Below are 11,707 nucleotides of genomic sequence, written 5' to 3' on the forward strand. Positions count from 1 at the left end.
CCACATCACTCTCATTACCGACATAATCATTTCACTCTAGCCCATGACCCAGATGAACCAGACCTGACACGACTCTAAGCATAGCAGGCATAGCAAGGTAGGAACAACACATACATATGGCTCAATCAATTCCTACACATGCTAGTGGGTTTCATCTAATTACTGTGGCAATGACAGGTCATGCAGAGGAAATGGGTTCAACTACCATAGCACACAGCAGTTTAAAACGCTTTGTCTTAATGCAGTAAAAGAGAGCAAGAGCGAGAACATGAGATTGTATCGATATGATCAAATGGTTGGTTGCTTGCCTGATGGATCGATGCACGGATACGGTTCTTCGCTAGGGTAATCACGGTACTCTTCGGAGACAGAACCTGTCGCAAAGAACACCGATACACAACCATCACCAAACAATGTGCGACAATATGATGCATGCATGAAACATGGCAATATGAGTGTGTTGGGCTAATGCAACTAAAACCAGATGGGTTTGAATCAATTTGAACCAAAGATTCAAATTTCAAACTCATAAATGGCCCTGTAAAGTGCTTTATCTTGTTCTGCACTAAACCTCAAGTTAGCTTGTTTAAACATGCATGAAACTAGTACAGATGGATAGATTGGATTTTTCTGATCATTTTCATATATAATTTGTTTGATTTGGAGCTACGGTTGAATTTATATGAATTTTTGAAGTTTGGGTTATTTCCTGGAATTTATAAATCATTTTAGATTTATTTTAATTCCAGAAAAAGGTTTACTGCGTCAGCATGAGGTCATGCTGACCTCAGCAAGTCAACAGACCCGGTCCAGGTCAAACCTGACGCGTGGGTCCAGGGTGTCAGTGGCTAATTAACTAATTTAATTTAGTTTAAACTAATCTGGATAATTAGCAGAAGGGCGCCCCACCGGTCATTGACTCAACAGCGTCAACAGGGGCCCACCCGTGGTCAAAGTCAAAACGGCTGCACCGGCGTTCAGCCGCCGGCGAGCCCGACGCGGCGGCGGAAGTGGTTTTGGCCGTTCCGGCCACCAAATGGGGCACGAAAGGCATCTACGTGGAGCTGAGGACGAGCCGCGGCTCTTGGTGGAGTCAGTTGGGGTCGAGGTGGCTGGAGTTGGTGCCGGCGATGACCTAGACGGTCACCGGAGTTCGGGTGAAGGCGAACTCGGAGCTAGGGTGTGCTGTGAGGTGCGGGGAGTGCACGGTTGGACTCAACGCAATGTGGTGAGTGCGTTGGACACCGTGAGGTGGCCGGAGGATGGCCGGGAGCACGTCGGCGACGAGATCCACGGCGGTGCATGCGGGTGATCTTCGTGCGGTGGCTACACGGCTCGGGGGCGAGTGAGGAAGGGTAGGGGGGGTAGCTAGGCTCACAGAGCACCCGTAGAGGCCACCGGCGGGGTCGGGGACGAGCTGATGCGGCGACGGCGTTGAAGGGGATCTCCGGCGACGGCGAACTCGGGCGAGGTCGGTGCCGTGGACTCGGGCCTTACGAGCACACGGGGCTCGGGTAGCTCGACGAAGTGGACGGCGGCGGAGCTCCTGGACACGACGAGACGACGCACGGGCGGCGGGGAGCGCGGCTACGGCGATGGAGCGGCGGCGGTGGCGTTGGCCATGGCTGGGGAGCGCGAGGGGGAGGAGCTGGAGAGGAGAGGGGACGTCTGGGGGGTTCGGGGGAGAGAGAGGGGTCGATCCACGGCGTTAGCCAGGCGAGTGGAGCGGCGAGGCGGCGAGCAGGTGCGTGGCACCCATGCGGTGCTCACCGTCGAGCACCTGCCTGCCTGCCTAGCCGGGCAAGCAGCTTGCTGGCGCGGTGCTGGGCTGGGCCGGCAGGTGGGCCGGGTTGCAGGCACTAGGTAAGTTTTTCCTTTCTGTTTTTTTTTCTTTTTCTATTTTTCTGCAACTTTGTTGAATTATTAAAAATACCTAGGCAACTCCTAAAATCACCAAACTGCTTCTGGTCCATAGTTGGATTATTTCCAACATGAAACATTTCAGTTTAGGAATATTTGAGCATTTGAAATATTTTATATAATTTTAAATGCCCAAATTCAAATACTTATCATTTAATTCAAAGACCCTAAGATGACCTAGAAAATTGTGCAACACTTTTGGCAGAGGTTCTGAACCAAGACAAAAATGATGTACATTTTAGAAGGGCATTTCAGGTTCATTGAAAAAGTTTTTAGTAAACCCTAGTTGGTTTCAGAGGGGGCTGGGGGTTCTGACATCCCCATTTCAAGTTTCTGATGAAAGGATAGACATGATGCAACACTCTAATGCATGAACTAGCTAGGGTGTGACAACTCACCCCCACTCAAAAGAATCTCGTCCCGAGATTTGGGTTCCTCCAGAAAGAAGGCGGGATACTCGAGTCGAAGACGATCCTCCCTTTCCCAAGTTGCTTCATTCTCAGAATGGTGCGACCATTGAACCTTGAGAAACTTGATATTATGACGTCGAGTGGTACGCTCAGCTTGATCGAGGATACGAACGGGGTACTCTCGATACGTGAGATTATCTTGGAGATCAAGCGTTTCGTGGTCTACTCCATGGATAGGATCCGAGAAGCAATGCCTGAGTTGAGAAACATGGAAGACGTCGTGGACTCTGGAGAGATGTGGAGGTAGTACCAATTGGTAGGCAACTTCTCCTCGTTTTGCGAGAATGCAAAAGGGTCCAATGTAACGAGGAGCCAATTTGCCCTTGATACCGAAGCGATGGGTTCCCTTCAGAGGAGTAACCCGAAGGTAAGCCTTCTCGTCAACCTCAAAAGTCATAGCCTTATGTTTTCAGTCATATTGACTCTTTTGACGAGATTGGGCTGTTTTCAACTTTTCACGAATGATGCGAACTTGCTCTTCTGCTTCCTGAATCATATCCGGGCCAAAGAATTGTCTTTCCCCGGTTTCTGACCAGTCAAGAGGCGTTCGACACCTTCGTCCATAGAGAACTTCAAAAGGGGCCTTACCCAAGCTAGATTGATAGCTGTTGTTATAAGCAAATTCGGCAAATGGAAAGCACTTCTCCCAATCCATTCCAAATGAGATAACAGAGGCTCGAAGCATGTCTTCTAGAATCTGGTTGACGCATTCCACTTGACCACTTGATTGAGGGTGGAAAGCGGTACTAAAAGAAAGGCGGGTTCCCATAGCATTTTGGAAACTTTCCCAAAATCAAGAGGTGAAAAGACTTCCTCGATCCGAGTTAATTTCCAAAGGAACACCATGGAGAGACACTATTCGGGAGATGTACAAGTCTGCTAACTGACTAGCAGTTATACTCTCACGAACAGGTAAGAAATGGGCCACTTTGGAAAGACGATCGATAACGACGAAGATAGCATTATTCCCTCTCTTGGTCCTGGGAAAACTGGTAATGAAGTCCATACCAATTTTATCCCATTTCCATTCAGGAATAGCTAGGGGTTGAAGGGTGCCAGCAGGACGTTGATGCTCTGCTTTTACACGACGGCAGACATCGCAATTAGCAATATACTGAGCAATTTCTCTCTTCATCCTACTCCACCAGAACCTCTGGCGTAGGTCCGGATACATCTTGGTACTACCGGGATGAATGGTGAGAGGAGATTCATGAGCCTCCTTAAGGATCAACTGCCGTAGATGCTGGTTCTTGGGAACCACTAAACGGTTCTCAAAGTACACAACACCATGATCATTTGTGGAGAAACATCTAGCACCTCCGCTAGCAATGTTCTCCTTGATCTTAGATATTCCCTTATCTCGCTTTGGGCAGCGATGACTTGATCCGTAAGAGTAGGTTTCGCCACCAAGGTGGAAAGAAATCCTTGAGGAACAATGTGAAGGTTAAGCTTCCGAAATTCCTCATGGAGAAGCGGTTGACTTTGTTGTAACATCAGGTTGTTACAATAAGATTTATGACTTAGCGCATCAGCCATGACGTTGGCTTTCCCTGGGGTGTAAGTTATTCCTAAGTCGAAATCTGTGATCAACTCGACCCAATGTCTTTGCCTGAGATTTAAATCCGGTTGGGTGAATATATGCTTCAGACTTTGGTGATCAGTGTAGATTTCGCAACAATTACCGAGAAGGTAATGTCGCCATGTTTTGAGTGCATGGACTACAGCTGCAAGCTCTAGATCAGGAGTGGGGTAGTTTTCCTCATGTGGGTGTAATTGCCGTGAAGCATAAGCAATTACGTGTCGATCTTGCATGAGAATACAGCCTAGTCCTTGTCGCGAGGCGTCGCAGTAGATAACAAAATCCTTGGAAAAATCCGGTGGTACCAGTACGGGAGCAGAGGTTAAACGTCTCTTCAGTTCCTGGAAACTGTGCTCACATTGTGGGGTCCACTCGAACTTTTTATCTTTCTTGAGGAGTTCAGTTAGAGGTTTGGCAACTTTGGAGAAATTCTTGACAAAGCGACGGCAATAGCTCGCTAGGCCAAGGAAACTCCGAACTTGCTTGACCGATTCAGGTGGAGTCCAATTAAGGACGGCTTGAACTCGCTCAGGGTTAACAGCAATACCTTTACCAGATATTACATGTCCAAGATAGGTCACTTCTGACAACCAGAATTCACATTTAGAAAATTTGGCATAAAGGCGATGCTCTCGAAGTTTCTTCAACACTAGCCTTAGGTGTTCGGCATGTTCTTCCTCGTTCTTGGAGTAGATGAGTATATCATCGAGGTAAACCACGACGAATTTATCCAAATACTCCATGAAGATTGAGTTCATCAACCGAGAGAAGGTGGCTGGAGCGTTGGTTAAACCAAAGGACATGACAGTGTACTCGTATTGGCCATAACGAGTAACAAAGGCCGTTTTCGGATTGTCCCCGTTTCTGATTTTGATTTGATGGTAGCCCAACCTCAAATCCATTTTAGAGAAGACTGATGATCCGGCGAGCTGATCATACAGGTCGTTGATCCTGGGGAGCGGATACTTGTTCTTAATTGTGACCAAGTTGACAGGTCGATAATCTACAACCATCCGGTCCGTACCATCCTTCTTCTTGACGAAGAGGACGGGGCAAGCCCAAGGAGATGAACTAGGTTGGATGAAACCCCTTTTCAAGGACTCATCGAGTTGTTTCTTAAGCTCGGCTAGTTCAAAAGGTGCCATCTTGTAGGGTCTTCTAGAAATCGGGACAGTTCCCGGAATGAGATCTATCACGAATTCGACATCTCTGTCAGGTGGAACACCTGGCAATTCCTCTGGGAAGACATCCGGAAAGTCACGGACTACCGGAACGTCCTCAAGGTCTGGCAAAGGGCTGGTGTTAAGAGAATATAACTGTCGCTTGGCTATTCGGGTCAAGACATTGACTATCTTCCCCGAAGGATGGGTGAGTTGAACAGTCCTAGAGAAGCAATCAATTTTGGCATGATGGGCTGACATCCAGTCCATACCCAAGATGATATTAATATCCGAAGATTTGAGGGCTATCAGAGATGCGAGAAAAACAAGTTTGTCGACTTGAATTTCATTTCCATGGCTTACTCTAGAAGTTTGCCATTTGGATCCCGGAGTTTGAATTACCATAGAGGTGGGCATCTCACAGAATGTGGTGTTATGCAGACGAGCATAGCTCTTGGATATAAATGAATGAGATGCTCCTGTATCAAAAAGAACAGATGCCGGGTGGCAATTAACAAGGAGCGTACCGAGAACGACGTTGGGATCTTCTTGAGCCTCTTCCGCAGAAACACAATTAACATGGCCACGGGCAGTGGTGGCCGGCTTGGTGTAGAACACTTTCCCTGTCGGCTTGCCGCGGCCAACAGTTTTTGCTGTCTGGTTGGGGTTGGTTTGGGGACACTCACGCATATAGTGGCCTGATTCCCCACACTTGAAACAAGTCACGGAACTGGTACGTGGAGGAGCATTGTTGGTTGGACCACCATAGGGCTTGGCTGGTGCATATAGCTGAGCTGGGCGAGGCGCCTGGAAGGATGGCCTCGGTGTGAACCTGGGTGGCAGGGCAGTGTTAGGCACCCACACGCGGCGCTTCTGAGGACCAGCACCGGATGAGGAACCCAAGTCACGGCCATGCTTGCGTGTTGCTTCATAATCAGTCTGACCAGTCTCAGCACTGATGGCTTTGTTAACAAGCTTCTGGAAAGATGTGCACTCATGCAGACGGAGGTCGCGGCGAAGCTCAGGACTAAGTCCCTTACGGAACCTTGCCTACTTCTTGGCATCAGTAGAAACTTCCTCCGTTGCATAACGGGCAAGGTTACCAAACTCCCTGCTGTAAGCGTCAACAGAGAGTCGACCTTGAGTGAAACTACAGAACTCCTCCGGAATGTGATGTTCACGGAAAGCCTCGCTTAATTCAGCCCAAGTAGTGACGTGGCCCGCTGGGCGCATAGCTTCATAATTCTCCCACCAGAGACTGGCGGGGCCTTCAAGATGATATGCAGCAAAGGTGACCTTGTCAGCCTCAGCTACTAGCGCATAACGCAGTTTGTGAGAAATACTGCGAAGCCAGTCATCAGCGTCGAGAGGCTCGACGGAGTGGTGGAACGTGGGTGGATGTAACTTGATGAAATCACTGAGTGACACCAAGTTAGTCCTCTGATGGTGTGCTGTGTTCTGTTCAATACGCTCCAACAAACGGTTGGTCTCCCGCTTGTTTCTCTCAGCCTCTAGCATAACTTCTGCCAGAGAGGGAGGGTGAGGCAGATTTGTATCCCCAACTCTGCTGCCTTCGGCCTGCTCTGGGGGAGCAGGGTTGTTGCGGGTGTTGACCATCCTAGGAAAAACAAGACAATGGTTTAGTCCAACATGACAAGATTCCGACATAGAGTGTAGAATGTAATGGACAACTCAGAATGCAAGATGATCATCCGTATGACATGGTAGATACAGAAACTACTTCTTTTATTCCATCGTCATACACACCATACGAGGTTTAGTACAAGACCAACAAGTACTATTACGGTGAGAGGAGGATTACATATCATCGGAGGCATCCCAAGCTCCTATACATCATTTTTCCTACACCCCCGGAATTACTACACGCTAAGTCATATTCCACAAGTCACGCAGGATGGTGGAAATACAACTATTACAATACCTAGTGGATCTACTACTATCTCAGTCATCTCCGTAGTAGTTCTCATAGAAGTCTCCTCCATAGCCTGGAAGTTCAACGTGAGCATCCGGAAACAAACGGTCCTGAGGAGCCTGTGGACCAAAAGGGCTAGGGTGAGGTCTTGGACCAACAAACGGTGGCCTGCGAGGACCACGAGGTGGGGTGATGCCTCCCACATCACGCCAATCCATCATGTCCGGCAGAGCAGACCTAACAGGATACAGATCTCTCATATCCATGCATCCAGCTTACACACCCGGTGCAAACCGAGTCAAGGTGGCCCAATGATCGGCGCGGGTGTTGAAAACCTCCATTCTCAAGGCCCGATTCTCTCGGTCCTTATCCTCGAGCAACTCAGCAGTGGTGCGAGTTAGTGAGTCCTCCTGACTGGGGTCAGCATAGATAGCCCGGAGATAACCGTGCGCTCCAGGAAGTGAAGCCGGCATATACCGGAAGTCGGTGTTGCGAAGCAGGCCAGTCCTGACTCGCATGATGGTCATCATAGAATAAGCCGCATCTTGCACAGCCATCTCAATAGTAACACCGAGCCCATAGGAACAGTGAAGAGCCTCGGTAGAACCAGGATAAGAGGGAAATATCCGGACGGTGCAAAGATACTGGCTTTGGTTAAAATCTCGAAACTGCTCTTAAACCGTGTATTCGGGATACCAACGGTAACCCGTCTCGATCATCACTCAGACTAACATGGCCGTATGACCGGTCACACCAATGCACCGGGTCAGGCGAACCACTTGATTTTGGTCGCGAGTGGCCATCTGAAAGCACAGCCATAATGCAAAGGCATTAGAATTTCTAGCAAAATTTCGACAGCATAACGGCTGTAAATGCTCAAGAAGGGTTTGAGACATTTATCAAAAAAATTGCATAGACACTCAACAATATCATATCAAGGTTCTGGGTTCAACTTATCTGCATAACAAGGTAGTAGAACTGAACTAGGCTTGTAGTCATCAAACCTATAAGGTACTACTGATTCGTAACACGTGAACCTGATAGAGAGAGAGGATCCTAATCCTTAATCCCCGGTAGAAGAATGGACTGACTCAGATCAGAATGCCATGAGGTAAAGAAGTAAAAAAGAGCCTTACATACCATCCCACAATCAATTCCCCTACATATAACTAAAGCATTTCTAGACTCAACATCGACTAGTTTGGCTTGGAGAACCTACAGGCAGTCCGGCTCTGATGCCAACCCTGTCAGGACCCCGACTCAATGTCACATCGATCTAGCCTATAACACCTCATATCACTTTGCGGCCTCAAGCACGGTATTCCCACGGGTGTCGCCTTACCTTTGCCCGGGACCGTTTGCGCCTTTTGGCTCACGTATATGATGATGTCGCTAGCATCCATATGATAAGGACTCCGGGCTGACATGACTAGTCGTAAACCCAAAGTGGCACAGACTTACAGGGACAGGCATCCATGACCCAGCATGAAACGTGTCGGTCATCAGCAAGTGGGTCCGGGCTGTAGCACTAGGCTAGCAGGACTCCGGTAAACCGGGCTGTAGCGGGCTAACAGGGCTCCGGTACTTAATGCGTGACATTTCCCCGAAGGGACAGACACAGGAACGAAGAAGGACACATGCCGGCCAGCCTAAGTGTTCCGGAGCAGTAGCAAGCTACCATGGCTCAATGGAAACACTAGGAGACATTTCCCGGTAAGAGAGGCTACTAAAGATAAACAACTAGATAGTCAGATCCCACACATACCAAGCATTTCAATCATACACACAATATGCTCGATATGTGCAAATACAACAAGGCATCACAACATGACTCTACGACACAAGTACTTTATTTAAAGGCTTAGAGAGCCATACATAACATACATACAAGTACGGGTCACACGACCCACATTCAAGTCATATAGTCATACAAACCAGCAGCGGAAGTAACTTGTCTGAGTACAGACAACTAGTAAAATAAAAGAGGCTTGGAAAGCCTAGCTATACTACGTGGACCTTCACAAGCTCAGGATTACCACCTGGGCCTTAGTCTACTCGTCGATGTCAACGTCTACGAAGAACCCATCAGAAGGGGTTGCAGCGCCTTCTGTAAAATGTAAATTATAGCAACATGAGTACAAAGGTATCCAGCAAGACTTACGTCAGATCCTACATACGTGCACATTATCAAGAAGGGTTGGTGGAGTTATTGCAGCAAGCCAGCTTTGACTCTTGGCTAAACTATCCTACGAGACCCCAACTTGAAATGGTTTTGCGCACACGAGTCCACTACTCACCACTTCAATACACCACCGAGGATCCACCTCCGTCATCCTACGGAAGAGCCATCCTCGGCACTCACGCTTATCTTGAGATTTTTAGTAGTATCCATTCACTTGTCTATGAACTGTATAGGCAACCAAGTAGTCCTTTACCGCGGACGCGGCTATTCGAATAGATCATGTTAACCCTGCAGGGGTGTACTTCTTCATACATGTTTCCACCACTTAGCATCTGCACACGACATGTGCTCGGCAGACTTCAAGCGAAAGCCGACGTGGGTGTAGACCACGACCTACCTAAACACCTAAGTCTCTAGTCCAGGTTTATCCCCTATCCAGGTTCCATCCGCAGGGAGCCCGGCCGGGGTTTCCCATACGGCCCCGAACGATGTGTACAGGGTTCCCGAGATACCTAACGGGTATTCGGTACACCGTGCCACGTACCTACCGCATCACAACCCACCCCGCGGGTCAGCGCTGTCCACGGCCTCCAGTAAGCTACAAACACCAGAAACTACTTGCAACTCCTGGATAGAGGACTAGGGTGAATAAGAAGTCGAGTGGGGTCATATTTCAGGGCCCAATGCATGGTAGTAGCTGAATCTTAAATCACGCATACAGATCTCAGTTCTTAAGGTCGGCTTCAATGAAACAACCCACCATGTACTCCTACATGGCCTCTCATCGATACCTTTACCAAATCGTGTTCACCACATCACTCTCATTACCGACATAATCATTTCACTCTAGCCCATGACCCAGATGAACCAGACCTGACACGACTCTAAGCATAGCAGGCATAGCAAGGTAGGAACAACACATACATATGGCTCAATCAATTCCTACACATGCTAGTGGGTTTCATCTAATTACTGTGGCAATGACAGGTCATGTAGAGGAAATGGGTTCAACTACCGTAGCACACAGCAGTTTAAAACGCGTTGTCTTAATGTAGTAAAAGAGAGCAAGAGCGAGAACATGGGATTGTATCAATATGATCAAATGGTTGGTTGCTTGCCTGATGGATCGATGCACGGATATGGTTCTTCGCTAGGGTAATCACGATACTCCTCGGAGACCGAACCTGCCGCAAAGAACACCGATACACAACCATCACCAAACAATGTGTGACAATATGATGCATGCATGAAACATGGCAATATGAGTGTGTTGGGCTAATGCAACTAAAACCAGATGGGTTTGAATCAATTTGAACCAAAGATTCAAATTTCAAACTCATAAATGGCCCTTTAAAGTGCTTTATCTTGTTCTTCACTAAACCTCAAGTTAGCTTGTTTAAACATGCATGAAACTAGTACAAATGGATAGATTGGATTTTTCTGATCATTTTTCATATATAATTTGTTTGATTTGGAGCTACGGTTGAATTTATATGAATTTTTGAAGTTTGGGTTATTTCCTGGAATTTATAAATCATTTTAGATTTATTTTAATTCCAGAAAAAGGTTTACTGCGTCAGCATGAGGTCATACTGACCTCAGCAAGTCAACAGACCCGGTCCAGGTCAAACCTGACGTGTGGGTCCAGGGTGTCAGTGGCTAATTAACTAATTTAATTTAGTTTAAACTAATCTAGATAATTAGCAGAAGGGGGCCCCACCTGTCATTGACTCAATAGAGTCAACCAGGGCCCACCCGTGGTCAAAGTCAAAACGGCTGCACCGGCGGCCGCCGGCGAGCCCGACGCGGCGGCGGAAGTGGTTTTGGCCGTTCCGGCCACCAAATGGGGCGCGAAAGGCATCTACGTGGAGCTGAGGACGAGCCGCGGCTCTTGGTGGAGTCAGTTGGGGTCGGGGTGGCCGGAGTTGGCGCCGGCGACGACCTCGGCGGTCATTGGTGTTCGGGTGAAGGCGAACTCAGAGCTAGGGTGTGCGGTGAGGTGCGGGGAGTGCACGGTTGGACTCAACGCAACGTGGTGAGTGCGTTGGATACCGTGAGGTGGCCGGAGGATGGCCGGGAGCACATCGGCGACGAGATCCACGGTGGTGCGTGCGGGTGATCTTCGTGCGGTGGCTACACGGCTCGGGTGCGAGAGAGGAAGGGTAGGAGGGGTAGCTAGGCTCACAGAGCACCCGTAGAGGCCACCGGCGGGGTCGGGGACGAGCTGATGCGGCGACGGCGTTGAAGGGGATCTCCGGCGACGGCGAACTCGGGCGAGGTCGGTGCGGTGGACTCGGGCCTTACGAGCACACGGGGCTCGGGTAGCTCGACGAAGTGGACGGCGGCGGAGCTCCTGGACACGACGAGACGACGCACGGGCGGCGGGGAGCGCGGCTACGGCGATGGAGCGGCGGCGGTGGCGTCGGCCATGGCTGGGGAGCGCGAGGGGGAGGAGCTGGAGAG

This window comes from Triticum dicoccoides, chromosome 4B (assembly GCF_002162155.2).
Source record: "Triticum dicoccoides isolate Atlit2015 ecotype Zavitan chromosome 4B, WEW_v2.0, whole genome shotgun sequence".
Taxonomy (NCBI): Eukaryota; Viridiplantae; Streptophyta; class Magnoliopsida; order Poales; family Poaceae; genus Triticum; species Triticum dicoccoides.